This window comes from Ovis aries, chromosome 22 (genome assembly GCF_016772045.2).
Source record: "Ovis aries strain OAR_USU_Benz2616 breed Rambouillet chromosome 22, ARS-UI_Ramb_v3.0, whole genome shotgun sequence".
Classification (NCBI taxonomy): Eukaryota; Metazoa; Chordata; class Mammalia; order Artiodactyla; family Bovidae; genus Ovis; species Ovis aries.
In genome coordinates, this window is record NC_056075.1 from 11,834,412 (window position 1) to 11,851,377 (window position 16,966).

A 16,966-nucleotide genomic window follows, 5' to 3' on the forward strand; every position below is an offset into this window, starting at 1 on the left:
CTCAGATGAGTTTCTCATGCTCTCTCTGCTGGGTGAAGAGAGTAGGTCCTGAGAAAGGGTGATAGTCACACCAGGAGATGGTCCAGAATTTCATAAGATTGAAGGGCTATGGTAAAAGATTTATCTGTTAAAATCATCTTTTATGAAGCTGCTATGATTTTAGAAATCCCATTTTTGGATGGGGCTTTCTCAGGAAACTATTGCACTGGCAATGCTTTTTTTTTTAAGCAATAATATAGATATCAGTGTTTTAAGAACTGATTTTTCCTAATCTTGTTGAATAATCCATCTGTGTTCTCTTGAAGTTCACTGAACCTCCTTAACACAAATATTTTGAATTCTTTATCAGGAAATTTTTAGCTCTCCATGTCTTTAGGGTCAGTTACTGGAGCTTTATGGGTTTCCCATGTGGTGCTAGTGGTAAAGAACATGCCTGCCAGTGCAGGAGACATAAGGGACATGGGTTCAATCCCTGGGTTGGGAAGATCCCCTGGAGGAAGGCATGGCAACCCACTCCAGTATTCTTGCCTGGAGAATCCCAAAGACAGAGAAGCCTGGTGGGCTACAGTCCACGGTGTCACAAAGAGTTGGAGATGAATGAAGTGACTTAGCATGCAGGCACAGGAAATTCATTCGCTTCCTTTGATAAACTAATCATGTTTGCCCAATTCTTCATGATCTGTGTAGCCTTGCCTTGGTATCTATGCATTTGAAGGAGCAAACACTTCCTCCTGTCTTTTCAGCAGGTGAAGAACTTCTGCTGGGTCCTCTGCCTGATGGGATAGACTCTGGGATATCAGTCAAGTAAGGCTGGCCCCGTGCCTCATGGCTGCTGTTGGTTCAAAGTTGGGTTCCAGGTTGGCAGGCCTGTTACCAGAGTCATGCATGGGTATGGCTTGCACTGGGTCCTGGATAAGCAGAACTGGGTTGGGTCACGGGGCTGCCTCAGGATCCTCAATGGCTAGCCAGGTGGTTGGGGGAAACTGACTGGCGTGTCTCCTATTGGGTCCTCCTGAGGGCAGGGCTGGCTCTGTACTAGCAGAAGAGTGGTCCTGGAGCCAGGTCTCAAAGCTGGGTCTATGGTGGGGAGGAGGACTATCCACACACAAAAGAATGAAGTTGAACCCTAACTTATAACATACACAAAAATCAACTCAAAAGAGATTGAAACCTGAAATTATTCTACTCCTAGAAGAAAACATAAAGGAAAAAGCTCCTTGATCTTGGCAATGATTATTTGGGTCTGACACCAAGAACATAGGAAACAAAAGCAAAAATAAACAAGTAGGACTACAGCAAACTAAAGATTTTCTGCACAGCAAAGGAAACAAGCAACAAAATGAAAAGGCAACCTATGAAATAGGAGAAAATATTTACAAACCACATACCCTATAAGGAGTCAATATCCAAATCACATAAAGAACTCATACAACTCAATAGCAAAAAAATTAAACTCCAAACAACTCAATTAAAAATTGGCAATGGACCTGAATAGACAATTTCCAAAGAAAATAAATGGTCAACAGGTACATTAAAAGATTCTCAATATCACTAATCATCAGGGAAATGTAAGTCAGAATCACAATGATATATCCATAAGTTTGTTTTCTGTGTCTGTGAGTAAACTTGTGACTGCCAAAGGGGAAAGGGAGGGAGAGATAAATTAAGAGTATGGGATTAACAGATACAAACTATAGTACATTAAAAAAAAAAAAAGACCAGCAACAAAGATTTACTATATGGCAGAGAGAACTCTATTCAGTATCCTATAATAATTTATTATGGAAAATAATCTGAAATATATGTATGTAACTGAATCACTTTGTTGTACTCATGAAACTAACACATTATTGTATCTCAACTATATTTCAATGAAAAAAAAAAAAAAACCCAAAACTGTCGTTTTGGTCTCACACTTGTTAGGATGGCTCTAAGCAAAAAGTCAAAAGATAAAAAGTATTGGGGAAAAATGCAGAGGAAAAAGAATACTTGTTCACTGTGGGTGGTAACTTTAATTGGTATAGCCACTATGCAAGCATGCTCAGTCACTTCAGTCATGTCTGACTCTTTTGTGACTCCATGGATTTTAGCCCACAGGCTCCTCTGTCCATGGGATTATCCTGGTAAGAATACTAGAGTGGGTTGTCATTTCCTTCTCCAAAAGCCACTATGGACAGCAGTAGTAAGGTTCCTCCAAAAGTCAGAAATAAAACTATCAAATGATTCAGTAATCTCATTTCTGGGTATGTATCCAAAGGAAATGAAATCAGTATTTCAAAGAGATATCTCCATTCCTATGTTCACTGCAGCATTACTCATAACAGCTAAGACATGGAAACAACCCATAGGTAGATAAATGGATAAAGAAAATGTTTTACATTAGATTGGTGAAAAAGTAATTTCAGTTTTGCATTATTGAAATTTGGCATTTGATATTGGAATACATTCTCAAATGAAAGTGGTTACATTATATCTCATTCTAATACACATTTCTCTTTATTTATATTTTCTTGCTAATGACTTATTGCCTGCTGCTTACTTTATGTTTATTTTAGACAAGGGAAATGATGTTAGACAAAAAGCAAATTCAAGTCATTTTCTGATTTGAGTTGAAAATGGGTTGCAAAGCAGTGGAGACAATTCACAACATCAACAATACATTTGGCCCAAGAACATACAAGGCAGTGATGGTTCATGAAGTTTTGCAAAGGAGACAGAAACTTGAAGATGAGGAGTTCAGTGGCTGGCCATTGGAAGTTGATGAACAATTGAGAGAAATCATCAAAGCTGATCCTCTTACAACCACACAAGAAGTTGCCAAAGAACTGAATATCAACCATTCTACAGTTGTTTGGCATTTGAAGCAAACTGGGAAGGTGAGAAAGCATGACAGGTGGATGCCTCATGAGCTGATCACAAATCAAAAAACTCATCCTTTTGAAGTGTCACCTTCTTTTATTCTACACAACAACAACCATGAACCATTTTTTGGTCTGATTGTAACATGTGATGGAAAGTGGATTTTATATGACCACCAGCAATGACCAGCTCAATTGCTGAACTGAGAAGAAGCTCCAAAGCACTTTCCAAAGCCAACTCTTTGGCAGTATGTTGCCTGTCTGATTCACTACACCTATTTGAATCCTGGTGAAACCGTTACATCTGAGAAGTATGTTCAGCAAATCAATGGTGCATTTGCACCAAAAACCGCAGCACCTGCAGCCAGCATTGGTCAACAGAATAGCCCCATTCTGCTCCATGGTAACATCCAACTGTGCGTCACATAACCAACATTTCTAAAGTTGAACAAATTGGGCTATGAAGTTTGGCCTCATCCACCATATTCACCTGGTCTCTCACCAACTGACTACCACTTCTTCAAGGATCTCAACAATTTTTAACAGGGAAATAATGTTGAGAGCCCCTTGGACTACAAGGAGATCCAACTAGTCCATCCTAATGGAGATCAGTCCTGGGTGTTCATTGGAAGGACTGATGCTGAAGCTGAAACTCCTATACTTTGGCCACTTCATGTGAAGACTTGACTTATTGGAAAAGACTCTGATGCTGGGAGGGATTGCGGGCAGGAGGAGAAGGGGACAACAGAGGATGAGATGGCTGGATGGCATCACCGATTTGATGCACATGAGTTTGGGTGAACTCCGGGAGTTGGTGATGGAGCCCTGGCGTACTGCGATTCATGGGGTCGCAAAGAGTCGGACACGACTGAGCGACTGAACTGAACTGAATGTTTCCATAAACAGGAGGATACAGAAAATGCTTTCTAACAGTTTGTCAAATCCTGAAGCACAGATTTTTATGCTACAGGAATAACCAAACATTTCTCATTGGCAAAAATGTACTGATTGCAATTGTTCCTATTTTGATTAATAAAGATGTGTTCGAGCCTAGTTATAATGATTTAAAATTCATGGTCCATGACCATAGTTATGATTGTATCAACCATATATATATATAAATATATATATATATATAAATGGGTATATATATACATATACACAAGCACATACATATATATATATAGTATGTGTACAATATGTGCTGCAGTCCATGGGGTTGCAAAGAGTCAGATATGACTGTGTGACTGCACAACAACAACAAATATGTAAACACACATACTTTTATTATTCAGCCACAAAGAAGGAGGGAAACCTGCTATCTGTGACAATAGGGATGAACACAGAGGATGTTATGCTACGTGAAGTAAGCCAAAGACAAATACCATATAATCCCACTTGTATTTGGAATCTCAAAACAAACAAACAAACAACCAAACTCATAGAAACAGAGAATAAAATAGTGAAACAGTGGTTACTGGGGGCCGAGGAGTGGAGGAAAATGGAGATAGTGGTCAGAGTAAAACTTTCAGTTATATAATGATTAAGCTCCAGAGACCTAATGTATAGTATGATGACTACAGTTAATAACATATTATACACGTGTATTGATCACAAAGAAGGCTTTCTTATCTCTTCTTGCTATTCTTTGGAACTCTGCATTCAGATGCTTATATCTTTCCTTTTCTCCTTTGCTTTTCATATCTCTTCTTTTCACAGCTATTTGTAAGGCCTCCCCACACAGCCATTTTGCTTTTTTACATTTCTTTTCCATGGGGATGGTCTTGATCCCTGTCTCCTGTACAATGTCACGAACCTCATTCCATAGTTCATCAGGCACTCTATCTATCAGATCTAGGCCCTGAAATCTATTTCTCTCTTCCACTGTATAATCAAAAGGGATTTGATTTAGGTCATACCTGAATGGTCTAGCGGTTTTCCCTACTTTCTTTAATTTAACTCTGAATTTGGTAATAAGGAGTTCATGATCTGAGCCACAGTCAGCTCCTGGTCTTGTTTTTGTTGACTGTATAGAGCTTCTCCATCTTTGGCTGCAAAGAATATAATCAATCTGATTTTGGTGTTGACCATCTGGTGATGTCCATGTGTAGAGTCTTCTCTTGTGTTGTTGGAAGAGGGTGTTTGCTATGACCAGTGCATTTTCTTGGCAAAACTCTATTAGTCTTTGCCCTACTTCATTTCGCATTCCAAGGCCAAATTTGCCTGTTACTCTAGGTGTTTCTTGACTTCCTACTTTTGCATTCCAGTCCCCTATAATGAAAAGGACAACTTTTTGGGGTGTTAGTTCTAAAAGGTCTTGTAGGTCTTCATAAAACTGTTCAACTTCAGCTTCTTCAGCATTACTGGTTGGGGCATAGACTTGGATAACTGTGATATTGAATGGTTTGCCTTGGAGACGAACAGAGATCATTCTGTCATTTTGAGATTGCATCCAAGTACTGCATTTGGGACTCTTTTGTTGACCATGATGGCTACTCCATTTCTTCTGAGGGATTCCTGCCCTCAGTAGTAGATATAATGATAATCTGAGTTAAGAAGAGAGGCGAAAAGCAAAGGAGAAAAGGAAAGATATAAGCATCTGAATGCAGAGTTTCAAAGAATAGCAAGAAGAGTTAAGAAAGCCTTCTTCAGCGATCAATGCAAAGAAACAGAGGAAAACAACAGAATGGGAAAGACTAGAGATCCCTTCAAGAAAACTAGAGATACCAAGGGAACATTTCATGCAAAGATGGGCTCGATAAAGGACAGAAATGGTATGGACCTAACAGAAGTAGAAGATATTAAGAAGAGGTGGCAAAAATACACGGAAGATCTGCCCAAAAAAATCTTCACGACCCAGGTAATCACGATGGTGTGATCACTCACCTAGAGCCAGACATCTTGGAATGTGAAGTCAAGGGGGCCTTAGAAAGCATCACTACGAACAAAGCTAGTGGAGGTGATGCAATTCCAGTGGAGCTGTTTCAAATCCTGAAAGATGATGCTGTGAAAGTGCTGCACGCAATATGCCAGCAAGTTTGTAAAACTCAGCAGTGGCCATAGGACTGGAAAAGGTCAATTTTCATTCCAATTCCAAAGAAAGGCAATGCAAATGAATGCTCAAACTAACGCACAATTACACTCATCTCACATGCTAATAAAGTAATGCTCAAAATTCTCCAAGCCAGGGTTCAGCAATACATGAACTGTGAACTCCCTGATGTTCAAGCTGGTTTTAGAAAAGGCAGAGGAACCAGAGATCAAATTGCCAACATCCACTGGATCATGGAGAAAGCAAGAGAGTTCCAGAAAAACATCTATTTCTGCTTTATTGATGATGCCAAAGCCTTTGACTGTGTGAATCACAATAAACTGTGGAAAATTCTGAAAGAGATGGGAATACAGACCACCTGACCTGCCTCTTGAGAAATCTGTATGCAGGTCAGGAAGCAACAGTTAGAACTGGACATGGAACAACAGACTGGTTCCAAATAGGAAAAAGAGTACATCAAGGCTGTATATTGTCACCCTGCTTATTTAACTTCTATGCAGAGTACATCATGAGAAACACTGGACTGGAAGAAGCACAAGCTGGAATCAAGATTGCCGGGAGAAATATCAATAACCTCAGATATGCAGATGACACCACCCTTATGGCAGAAAGTGAAGAGGAACTCAAAAGTCTCTTGATGAAAGTGAAAGAGGAGAGTGAAAAAGTTGGCTTAAAGCTCAACATTCAGAAAACGAAGATCATGGTATCCAGTCCCATCACTTCATGGGAAATAGATGGGGAAACAGTGGAAACAGTGTCAGACTTTATTTTGGGGGGCTCCAAAATCACTGCAGATGGTGACTGCAGCCATGAAATTAAAAGACGCTTACTCCTTGGAAGAAAAGTTATGACCAACCTAGATAGTATATTCAAAAGCAGAGACATTACTTTGCCGACTAAGGTCCATCTAGTCAAGGCTATGGTTTTTCCTGTGGTCATGTATGGATGTGAGAGTTGGACTCTGAAGAAGGCTGAGCACCGAAGAATTGATGCATTTGCACTGTGATGTTGGAGAAGACTCGTGAGAGTCCCTTGGACTGCAAGGAGATCCAACCAGTCCATTCTGAAGGAGATCAACCCTGGGATTTCTTTGGAAGGAATGATGCTAAAGCTGAAGCTCCAGTACTTTGGCCACCTCATGGGAAGATTTGACTCTTTGGAAGAGACTCTGATGCTGGGAGGGATTGGGGGCAGGAGGAGAAGGGGACGACCGAGGACGAGATGGCTGGATGGCATCACTGACTGGATGGACATGAGTCTGAGTGAACTGCGGGAGTTGGTGATGGACAGGGAGGCCTGGCATGCTGCGATTCATGGGGTCGCAAAGAGTCGGACATGACTGAGCGACTGAACTGAACTGACACGTGTGTATTGCAGAGTCGGACATGACGGAGCAACTAAGTGTGCATACACACACACACACACACACATGTGAAAAGTGCTTCCCGGTGGCTCAGTGGTAAAGAATCCACCTGCCAAGCCGGAGACTCGGGTTTGATCCCTGGGTCGGGAAGATCCCCTGGGGAAAGGAATAGCAACCCACTCCAGTATTCTTGCCTGGGAAATACCATGAACAGGGAGCCTGGCAGGCTACAGCCCATGGGGTTTCAAAGAGCTGGACACAACTTAGTAACTAAGCAGCAGCAGCATATACACGGACGGTGTTAAGGCAGTATATCTTACATTTTCTAGCCACACCAAAACAGGTATGGCTATGTGAGGTGATGGATATGTTAATTAGCTTGACTGTGATAAATATTTCAATATATGTATATATTTATAGTCAAAACATGAAATTGTACACTTTGAATATAAACAATTTTTACTTATCAATCAGGCTTCAATGAAGTTGGGAAAAAAGGAAATGATTTTTTTAGGTTCAGTCTCTTTTAATTTGGATGTGTCCTCCTTCTCCTTGCTTGTTCTACATTGTTATTTCTTATTCAAAAAACCTGACAATAGTCATGATGACTGTAATAATAATCATTATCATTAAGATGACAATAGCAGCACTGACCCTAAGTCTATTCATACCAGATTTTTCTAACAGTAATTGTTATGATGGCAGTGCCACTTTCTCATCCGGTTTAACAAGCATTGCTTCATTTAAATGTAATTGCAGACAAAGTCCCACGCACTAGTCACACTAAACCCAAGGTAAAGAAGGACAAATACGGTGTGTTTAAACCATCTGCTGTGCTATCTACCAGAGGCCTCAGCCCCTAAAGCTTTCTGTCCCACCTCGTGGGTCACTGTTGGATTGTCTGACTGGCTCCACTTGCAAGTAGAGAGAGAGAGACAGTGAGACTTGGAAAAAGCTTGCTGTAAGTAGGTTGCTTGCATACGTTATCTTGGAAAACCTCATGTTCTGCTCATCAATCTCCGCACCATAGGGAGGGGAAGAAACGAAACGTGCTTGGCTCCAGCTCCCAGCACTTGCATTAGGAAATTATTGTCTGGTTGCTTAGAAGTCCATCTGCTCCTGCTGGGAGTTGCCGCGCTTGGAGGTCTAAACCCCGTAAGTCATAGGCAGCACTGCCAAGGACCCAGAGTCCCTGTGGCAGAGGCTATTAAGCCCTCATGTGGGAAACAGGCCGCAGGAGGAGATGACTTTCAGAGCTCTGATTTTTTTCATCCAAATGACCTATGGCACACTGAAAAGAGAGGATGCACAATTTACCAAGAACTCCATTTTTTTTTTTTTACAGCTTTTATCTTTTTACCCTGTGCAATTGTAGGTGTTTGCACTCTGCTCTCTGCATTAAAAAGGGAAATGTGAGGCTTTGAGTGGAATGATTAGTATAAGTCTTTTATTAATGTGCCTTCCTGAACTGGGAAAGACAGGACAGCACTCTGGGGCTTTTCTTTTGCACTGGGCAGGCTGATGCCCCTGGTTTTGCCTATGAATGAACCGTTCACCTTGGAAGATAGAGCAGAAACAAGGGAAGACCTCTGGGTTGGCGATTCTTCTCCTGGCTTCTCCAGTGATTTCCTATCTGGTGTTTACTGAGAGACTTATTTTTTCTGGAAGCTGAAAGTCATAAATATACTATAACATGCTGTTAACTTCCAAATCAACTACTTATTGCTTAGATTCTTTCTTGATATCACTCGATGCCTTTTACTGGTTGCTAAGATGTCCCTTCCAAACATCTTTTACACAGCAGCATTCTTTCTTTCTTCAGTTAGGAATTCACACCATGTACCAGTTCTTTTTTTTGTTGTTGTTGTTGTTTTTACTAGAGTGTAGGTTTCAAGCTCTGCCCCGGGACATGATAACATCAAGTCAGAATCAAACGCTTGTTCCCACTTTCCATGAGCTACCCTGCGATCCCCTTAGGCACATGAAACCCTGGATGTTTCAATCCTATGTAAAACATGAACAGGAAAATTAGCAGGTGGTGTTACCAAAGTGCAGAAACCATCCTGCAGTGAACCTGAGGGGTAATTTGCCTAGGCAAGCTATTGCTGGGAAAGTGGTGCTGAAACTAGCCTGGGAATTGGCTATCAGGCATCACCATGTCAAGGCCCACTTCAGCTGTCTGTTTTCTTATTCGTGACAAAGAAGCTATGAGTCCCTGTCCAATTCCAGCCACCACTCCCCCAGTGATGATCTTGGATGTCAGTCAAATTACAGTCACGACATTTTTCCTACTTTCTACTTCTCCTTCAGAGTTTTTACCCTAGACCATTGAGGATAGGACCAAGTATTCAAAAGGGAAAATTCTGCTCCTATCCAGAACCACACAACTCCCAGATACCTTTAAAACACCAAGGAAGATGACTATTTCTTTTTGCTATCCAAACTACCGTGTAGTATTTTTACTTTGGGCAAACCACTTGTACCTTTTGAATGATGGGAGATAAGATCTACCTTACCAGATTGTGGTGGGGATCAAATGAGATGATGCTAGCAAATAAGGATGACAAAAGGGAATTATAAATGTTTTATAAATTGTAAAATTGTGCAACCAATATTGTGTCACCATCATTATTCTTAGTAATAATTTGTGTTTAGTTTAGCATATGTGCAAGTTTTGATGTGTTGCTCAATATAAGTATTGTTGAGTGGTTCTCAGCATTTCTGGGAATATTTAAAACACAAGGCAAGAGTTCTTAGCCAAGTTATAGTAAGAGGTGAAATTAATAGGAACTATTATATATGTATGGGTCTCAAGCATTAAGTGGATAGATGATGTATAGACATGAAATTCAGTCTGAAATTCTGAGAATGAGAAACATTTCTTTCATACCAAATCTTTAGACATTCATGTGAGTTCTTAGGGGTGCCTTTGCTTCCATTTTCAGCCAGTGATCATTTTCTAGAACTCTCTTAAAACTGCTGAGTCATGGGTGCAGACAGAAATTAGTTCGTTTGAGCTGGATCTCTGGAAAAGGTATTTCTCCTCCCAAGTCCTCCTCTTCCACGCTTCTGCACCTATGCTCACTGATAAGCTGGCAGTTTCTTAACTTCCCTCCTACCATGGAAACATTGTTGGCAACTATTGCTTATCCAGTTTACCCTCTCCCACTGCTGCTGCTGCTAAGTCACTTCTGTCCTGTCCGACTCTGTGCGACCCCATAGCCCTCCGCCCACCAGGCACCCCCATCCCTGGGATTCTCCAGGCAAGAGTACTGGAGTGGGGTGCCATTGCCTTCTCCGACTCTCTCCCACAGACCTTCTCAAATTTTCCCAGGGAGAGGAAAATTACTCCAGATTTTCAATTATTTTTCATTTTTTATATCATCTACTCTGATTTGACAGAGAGTCACTTTTCCCCAGTGGTCCCCAGTGGTCCCCACTGACCAGTGAGCTTCCATGGCCCTTTATTGTCATCATACTGCACAATAAACAGCATCAGCGTACCAAGTTGAACCCATAGCTGGAAGAAGTTAATACAGCTCTCCCAAATACATGGGTTACTCCCCCAAAGTTATGTATTTGAAGACTCTAACTCATGAACTAGGTGATCTATATAAGCAGAAATATTTCCTAAGAGAAATTACCATACCACAGTTTTATTTTTCCCTGAGACACAAAGCATGAGAAACAATGTAATTTTATACAATATAATGCAAAGAATAGCCCATTACTCACCAGAAACAGCACATTGCTTAGCAGCTGACACGCATTACTAGGAAACTTCCTGCAACAGCAATCTACATGAGCAATAACTAAAGAATATAGCTCTCTCTTTCTCTCACCAGAGGACCAATACACACTATTTCAGCTCCACAGGTGAATTCAGAGTCATGGAATATCATTTAATACAACTGCTCACTAGTGTTTCTCAGACTGCATAAGCATCACTGAAAGTGGTTGCTGAAAATTCTGATCCCTGTGCTCCAGGGGTGCTGGGCAGGTGGAGATACAGTTAGAGATCATGAAAGTGCATGCTTACTGTGCAGTTCAGGGAACCCCGATGCAGTTGGGCCACAGACCTTGCTTAACGCAATGTTACTTCTACATTGCAGATGAGAAAAATTGCAATTCAAAAATACAGATGTGCATGCCCAAGGTCAAAGAGCCACTCATCAGCAGAGCTGGGACAAGGAATAATTAATAATGATAATGATGAAGATGATGATGATGATGATAAGGGGAAACAGGTGGAGAAGGAGAAATTGCTAAGTGTTTTATGAAAAAGGATAAACAAAGCTTCCGCCTTCCATGCAAGAGAAAGTCCCATCTATCCTTTATCTTTTAATTTCTTACATACCTTTCCTCATCAGGCAAGCATTTTTAAAATATTTATTGAGCATGTACTATGATTGAGACACCAAGAATAAAATGTTTAAAGACAGAATCTGGTCTCTTCACTCATGGAGCTAACAGTATATACGCGTTTATAGAAATAAGGAAGAATAGAGAATAAAAACAATGAAAAAAAAGATTTGGCTAAAGAAAAAAGTCCTTAAGGATCCACTCAATATTTAGGGAATTAGCATAATAAGAATGAGGAGAGGTATTTCACATAATCATTTCTCTGTTTATTCCTTTATGCCATAAATATTCACTGAATACTATGTGCCAAGCACTATTCTAGGTATCAGGGATACAGCAGAAAATATGAAAGATGAGGTCCCTGACTTTTTGAAGGGTGATTTCTAGTGGGTTGAGAAAAAGATAATTATTAAACCACGTAACTAAGCAATATAATGGAATATTATATTTAATGTATAATATATTATCATGTTATATTATAATAAGCACATTAAAAAGTGCTCCAAAGAAAATGAATAGGACAATACAGAAAAGTAAGAGGAGGAAGAGGTAGAAGGTAGTTTTGACACGATGGCCAAAGGGAACCGCTGAAGGGACATGGCATTCCATGCGACACCTAAAGTCACAGGGAACCAATCACGTGAAGGAACGACCTGGTAAAGGAACCACCGTGACATGGAATGTAAATGTGAAGGCCAAGGGGGTTAGAGGAAGGCCAATTTGATGTTTGATGGGAAAATAGAGAGTCAAAAGGAATGTGCTATGACATGCAGCCAGGGCCAGGGCCTTTGGGATCATGCAGGCCACAGAAAGGAATCTGAGTTTCATACCAAGGGCAGTGGTCAGCCATTAAGAGCAGAGATTAGAGGACTCAATTTGTATTAAAAATTTCCACTCACCAGATCAAATGTGAAGAATGAACTGAAGTGGAGGATGAATATAATAAAAAAAAAAAAAACCAAGTTTAAAAACTGTTTACTTGTAGTTCAAGTATGTTTTGTGCTTAAAGGCTTGAAGACATTTTATGCTTGAAGGCATTCACTGGAAACAAGGAAGAGAGATAAAGGTGTACACACCAGGGACACCGATTTTCATTTTAAGTAGGTTTGACTGTGTGCGCACGTCTTCCTGGCCTACACAATTCAGCACAGATAGCCCAGCAACCAAGACCATTCACCTCACAATACTGCCAAAGTATAGGATTTATCCTGCCTTCCTGCCTACCAACCAGAGTGAACCATCTAATTTCCAGTTATTCTTTCTGCGTCCAGCACCACATTTATCCTCATTTTATTCCCTTTTATCTCAGTCTGTTCTTGCCCAAGCTCTCTTTATCTAACTTGAGGGCTTGCAAATGTTTCCTCCTTTGGAGAAACTTTTCTCTCATTCAGATGCAATTTCTTTCTCCTTGGTAAATGCATTCCAGTTCACAGTTATGCCTGATATGAGTGCTCTTTATTTTTATATATCCCTCTCCCTATTATATTGTAAGTTACTTGAGGAAGAAATAGAGTCTTGCTTGCTTTTTATTACCCATGATGCTTTGTACAGAGCCTCAGAATGGAGCACAAGGACTTCTATAACCTGAACTCAAGAGCCTCATTTCTCAACTCATCTACTACCTGAATTCATGTTGTTCTAGTTGCAGTTCTATGGAAAAAAACTATGCCGTGTCATCATGGCATCATACAATACAGCTTGTTCTGGAGAAGTACATGTCCTGGTAGCTTTCTCAACTACCGTGCTCAAAGATGCCTTTATTCTGCCCAGGAAACATCCAGTATGGTTGCCCTAACTACGGTTAATTCCAGGCTGAAAATAATTTTACCCAGAAGTTTAAATCTTCCAGCGTTCCTGGTAAGAAATCTGATTGTAAACTTATTTCTGATTATTTGTAAATGATCTGCACATTTGTCTTCTCTGGGACATTTCCAGGTCTTCTTTTTAAATGCAGAGTTCTGGAATTTGACAGTCATGAGCCTCAGTGAAAGTTTATCAGTGGTTAACCTGAGCCTTCAGTGGATATTTTCCGTCTAGAAATGTAGGTTCTGAGTATGGCATCAGAAAACAGGAATCTAACAAAAGAGGGAAAAGAAAAGGAGAAAGGTGAAAGATATTTCTAGTTATGATGATAGCAGGGAATTCTGGGATGAACTGTGCAACAGGCTTAAAAATCAAGTATTTCAGATTGAGTAGAAAAAAGTCTGTAATTAATTTCTGTAGAGAAAAAATAAAAATATTATAAAAAATTACCATCCTAGAATTTCAAAAAGAGCACTTAGAAATTGAGAATATGTGAGAACAGGAGTACATACATACATGCACACTACACTCAAGTTGGAAGATACAACTAAGACAATCTCAGAGATCTCTCTCAGAAAGCAGGTCACAGCAAGAGGAGAAAGAGGATCAACTCTAATGGAAACAACTGGGAAGTTCAAATACCAGGAAAAGAATGTAGAAAAAATGGTGGATAAAACAATAGCAAAGAAATCAACTCGCAAAGAAATTCTCAGAACTTACACAGATCAGGTGGGACTCACCAGGGAAAACCCAGAGTTCACCCTTCTGATCCATATAGAAAATGCATAGATTTCCTTTGGAGTCTTACTAAGACATAGCACTTTTTATTGTCAGGAAGGTGTAGAATATATGTATAATTTCCATGCGTAGTGGAATGGATAAGGTTACAATATCCAGTCGAAAAGAACCACAGGACTCCACAAGATTGAGGGAACAGAAGTACCTGTTGACCACAATGGGGATTGTTTAGTGGGCCAGAGAAAAAATATTTTAATCATCTTCAATTCTGCTAGTTCTTGTTTCACTTTAAGGCGAAACTAAAATTTTAATCCAATTTGCAATGACAGGCTCTATTATGAAGAGACAGATGATCAAAATGGTGGAGAAAAAGGAAGAGCGGTTGGACAGGAGCGACATGGGATGAGGAGCAAGCACTCTCTTTTGACCCAACCAGCTGGCATTTCAAAGTCTGTCCAGGAAACAATTTGAGAAAACATCAGGCAAGTAACTAACTATGTTATTCTTGGGCTTTAAAAACATCATGCATGCTTTGGAAGTCTTAGGGGAAGCATCTTTTACCTCATCTCTCAATAAAATTTGAAAAACCGGTGGATTCATGTTGATGTATGGCAAAATCAATACAATATTGTAATATAATTAGAAAATTATGTTAAATTAAAATAAATAAATTAAAATAAATAAATTTATATTTAAATTAAATATAAAATAAATACATTTATATTTTAAAATAAAGAGAAACCATCAGTTTCCTAAGGGCTGGTGAATGTGTCAGTGACAAGCCAGGAACCTAGGTTCGAACTCTGGATAGCCTCATTCTTTCCACAACAAGGGTTTTACCCATTTACCTAATTTACCCATTAGGTCCCTTTTACTTTCTCCATTGTACTTGCCTGGACTAAGCTAAAGAAATTATTAGCCTTTTTCTTCTCAACTTTAGTTAATAAGACATTTTTCTCTCAGCTTGTGTGAGCGGGTGTGTGTGTGTCTCCCAATGGACTTGAATGGAAAAAAGCCTTCCTGCAACTGCCAAAGGGGTCAGAAGAAAATGAAATAGAAAAATATTTCCCTTATGTGGAAAGTGTTTCTGAGGCTGAATAAATAAGAACATTTTAATAGAGAGAAACAAAGGAATGCTCCAGTCATGGGGAGAAATCTCATGGGGGTCCTTTATAATATTCATATTTATATTCAACATCATGCAACTAGATAAGGAAACAGAACATACATATTACTGAAACATCAAATTTCTCACACATTTTGTTATCATTTTCTGAATTTCTCTAAATATGTGAATGTACTAATTCTTCAGGAACATGAATAACTCAATAAGGAGCAAGAATATGCCAGCAAGTTTGGAAAACTCAGCAGTGGCCACAGGACTGGGAAAAGTCAGTTTTCATTCCGATTCCAACGAAAGGCAATGCAAAAGAATGCTCAAACTACCGCACAATTGCACTCATCTCACATGCTAGTAAAGTAATGCTCAAAATTCTCCAAGCCAGGCTTGAGCAATATGTGAACTGTGAACTCCCTGATGTTCAAGCTGGTTTTAGAAAAGGCAGAGGAACCAGAGATCAAATTACCAACATCTGCTGGATCATGGGAAAAGCAAGAGAGTTCCAGAAAAACATCTATTTCTCCTTCATTGACTATGCCAAAGCCTTTGACTGTGTGGATCACAATAAACTGTGGAAAATTCTGAAAGAGATGGGAATACCAGACCACCTGACCTGCCTCTTGAGAAACCTGTATACAGGTCAGGAAGCAACAGTTAGAACTGGACATGGAACAACAGACTGGTTCCAAATAGGAAAAGGAGTACGTCAAGGCTGTATATTGTCACCCTGCTTATTTAACTTCTACGCAGAGTACATCATGAGAAATGCTGGGCTGGGAGAAACACAAGCTGGAATCAAGATTGCTGGGAGAAATATCAATAACCTCAGATATGCAGGTGACACCACCCTTTATGGCAGAAAGTGAAGAGGAGCTAAAAATCCTCTTGATGAAAGTGAAAGAGGAGAGTGAAAAAGATGGATTGAAGCTCAATATTCAGAAAACGAAGATCATGGTATCTGGTCCCATCACTTCATGGGGAATAGATGGAGAAACAGTGGAAACAGTGTCAGACTTTATTATTTTGGGGCTCCAAAATCACTGCAGATGGTGACTGCAGCCATGAAATTAAAAGATGCTTACTCCTTGGAAGAAAAGTTATGACCAACCTAGATAGTATATTCAAAAGCAGAGACATTCCTTTGCCGACTAAGGTCCATCTAGTCAAGGCTATGGTTTTTCCAGTGGTCATGTATGGATGTGAGAGTTGGACTGTGAAGAATGAGCACCGAAGAATTGATGCATTTGAACTGTGGTGTTGGAGAAGACTCTTGAGAGTCCCTTGGACTGCAAAGAGATCCAACCAGTCCAATCTGAAGGAGATCAGCCCTGGGATTTCTTTGGAAGGAATGATGCTAAAGCTGAAGCTCCAGTACTTTGGCCACCTCATGCGAAGAGTTGACTCACTGGAAAATACTTTGATGCTGGGAGGGATTGGGGGCAGGAGGAGAAAGGAATGACCCAGGATGAGATGGCTGGATGGCATCATGGACTCGATGGATGTGAGTCTGCGTGAACTCCAGGAGATGGTGATGGACAGGGAGGCCTGGCGTGCTGCGATTCATGGGGTGGCAAAGATTCGGACACGACTGAGCGACTGAACTGAACTAAACTGATAATCTATCTGGGTTAAACACACACACACTTATTTTTCTCTACATAATATCCTTG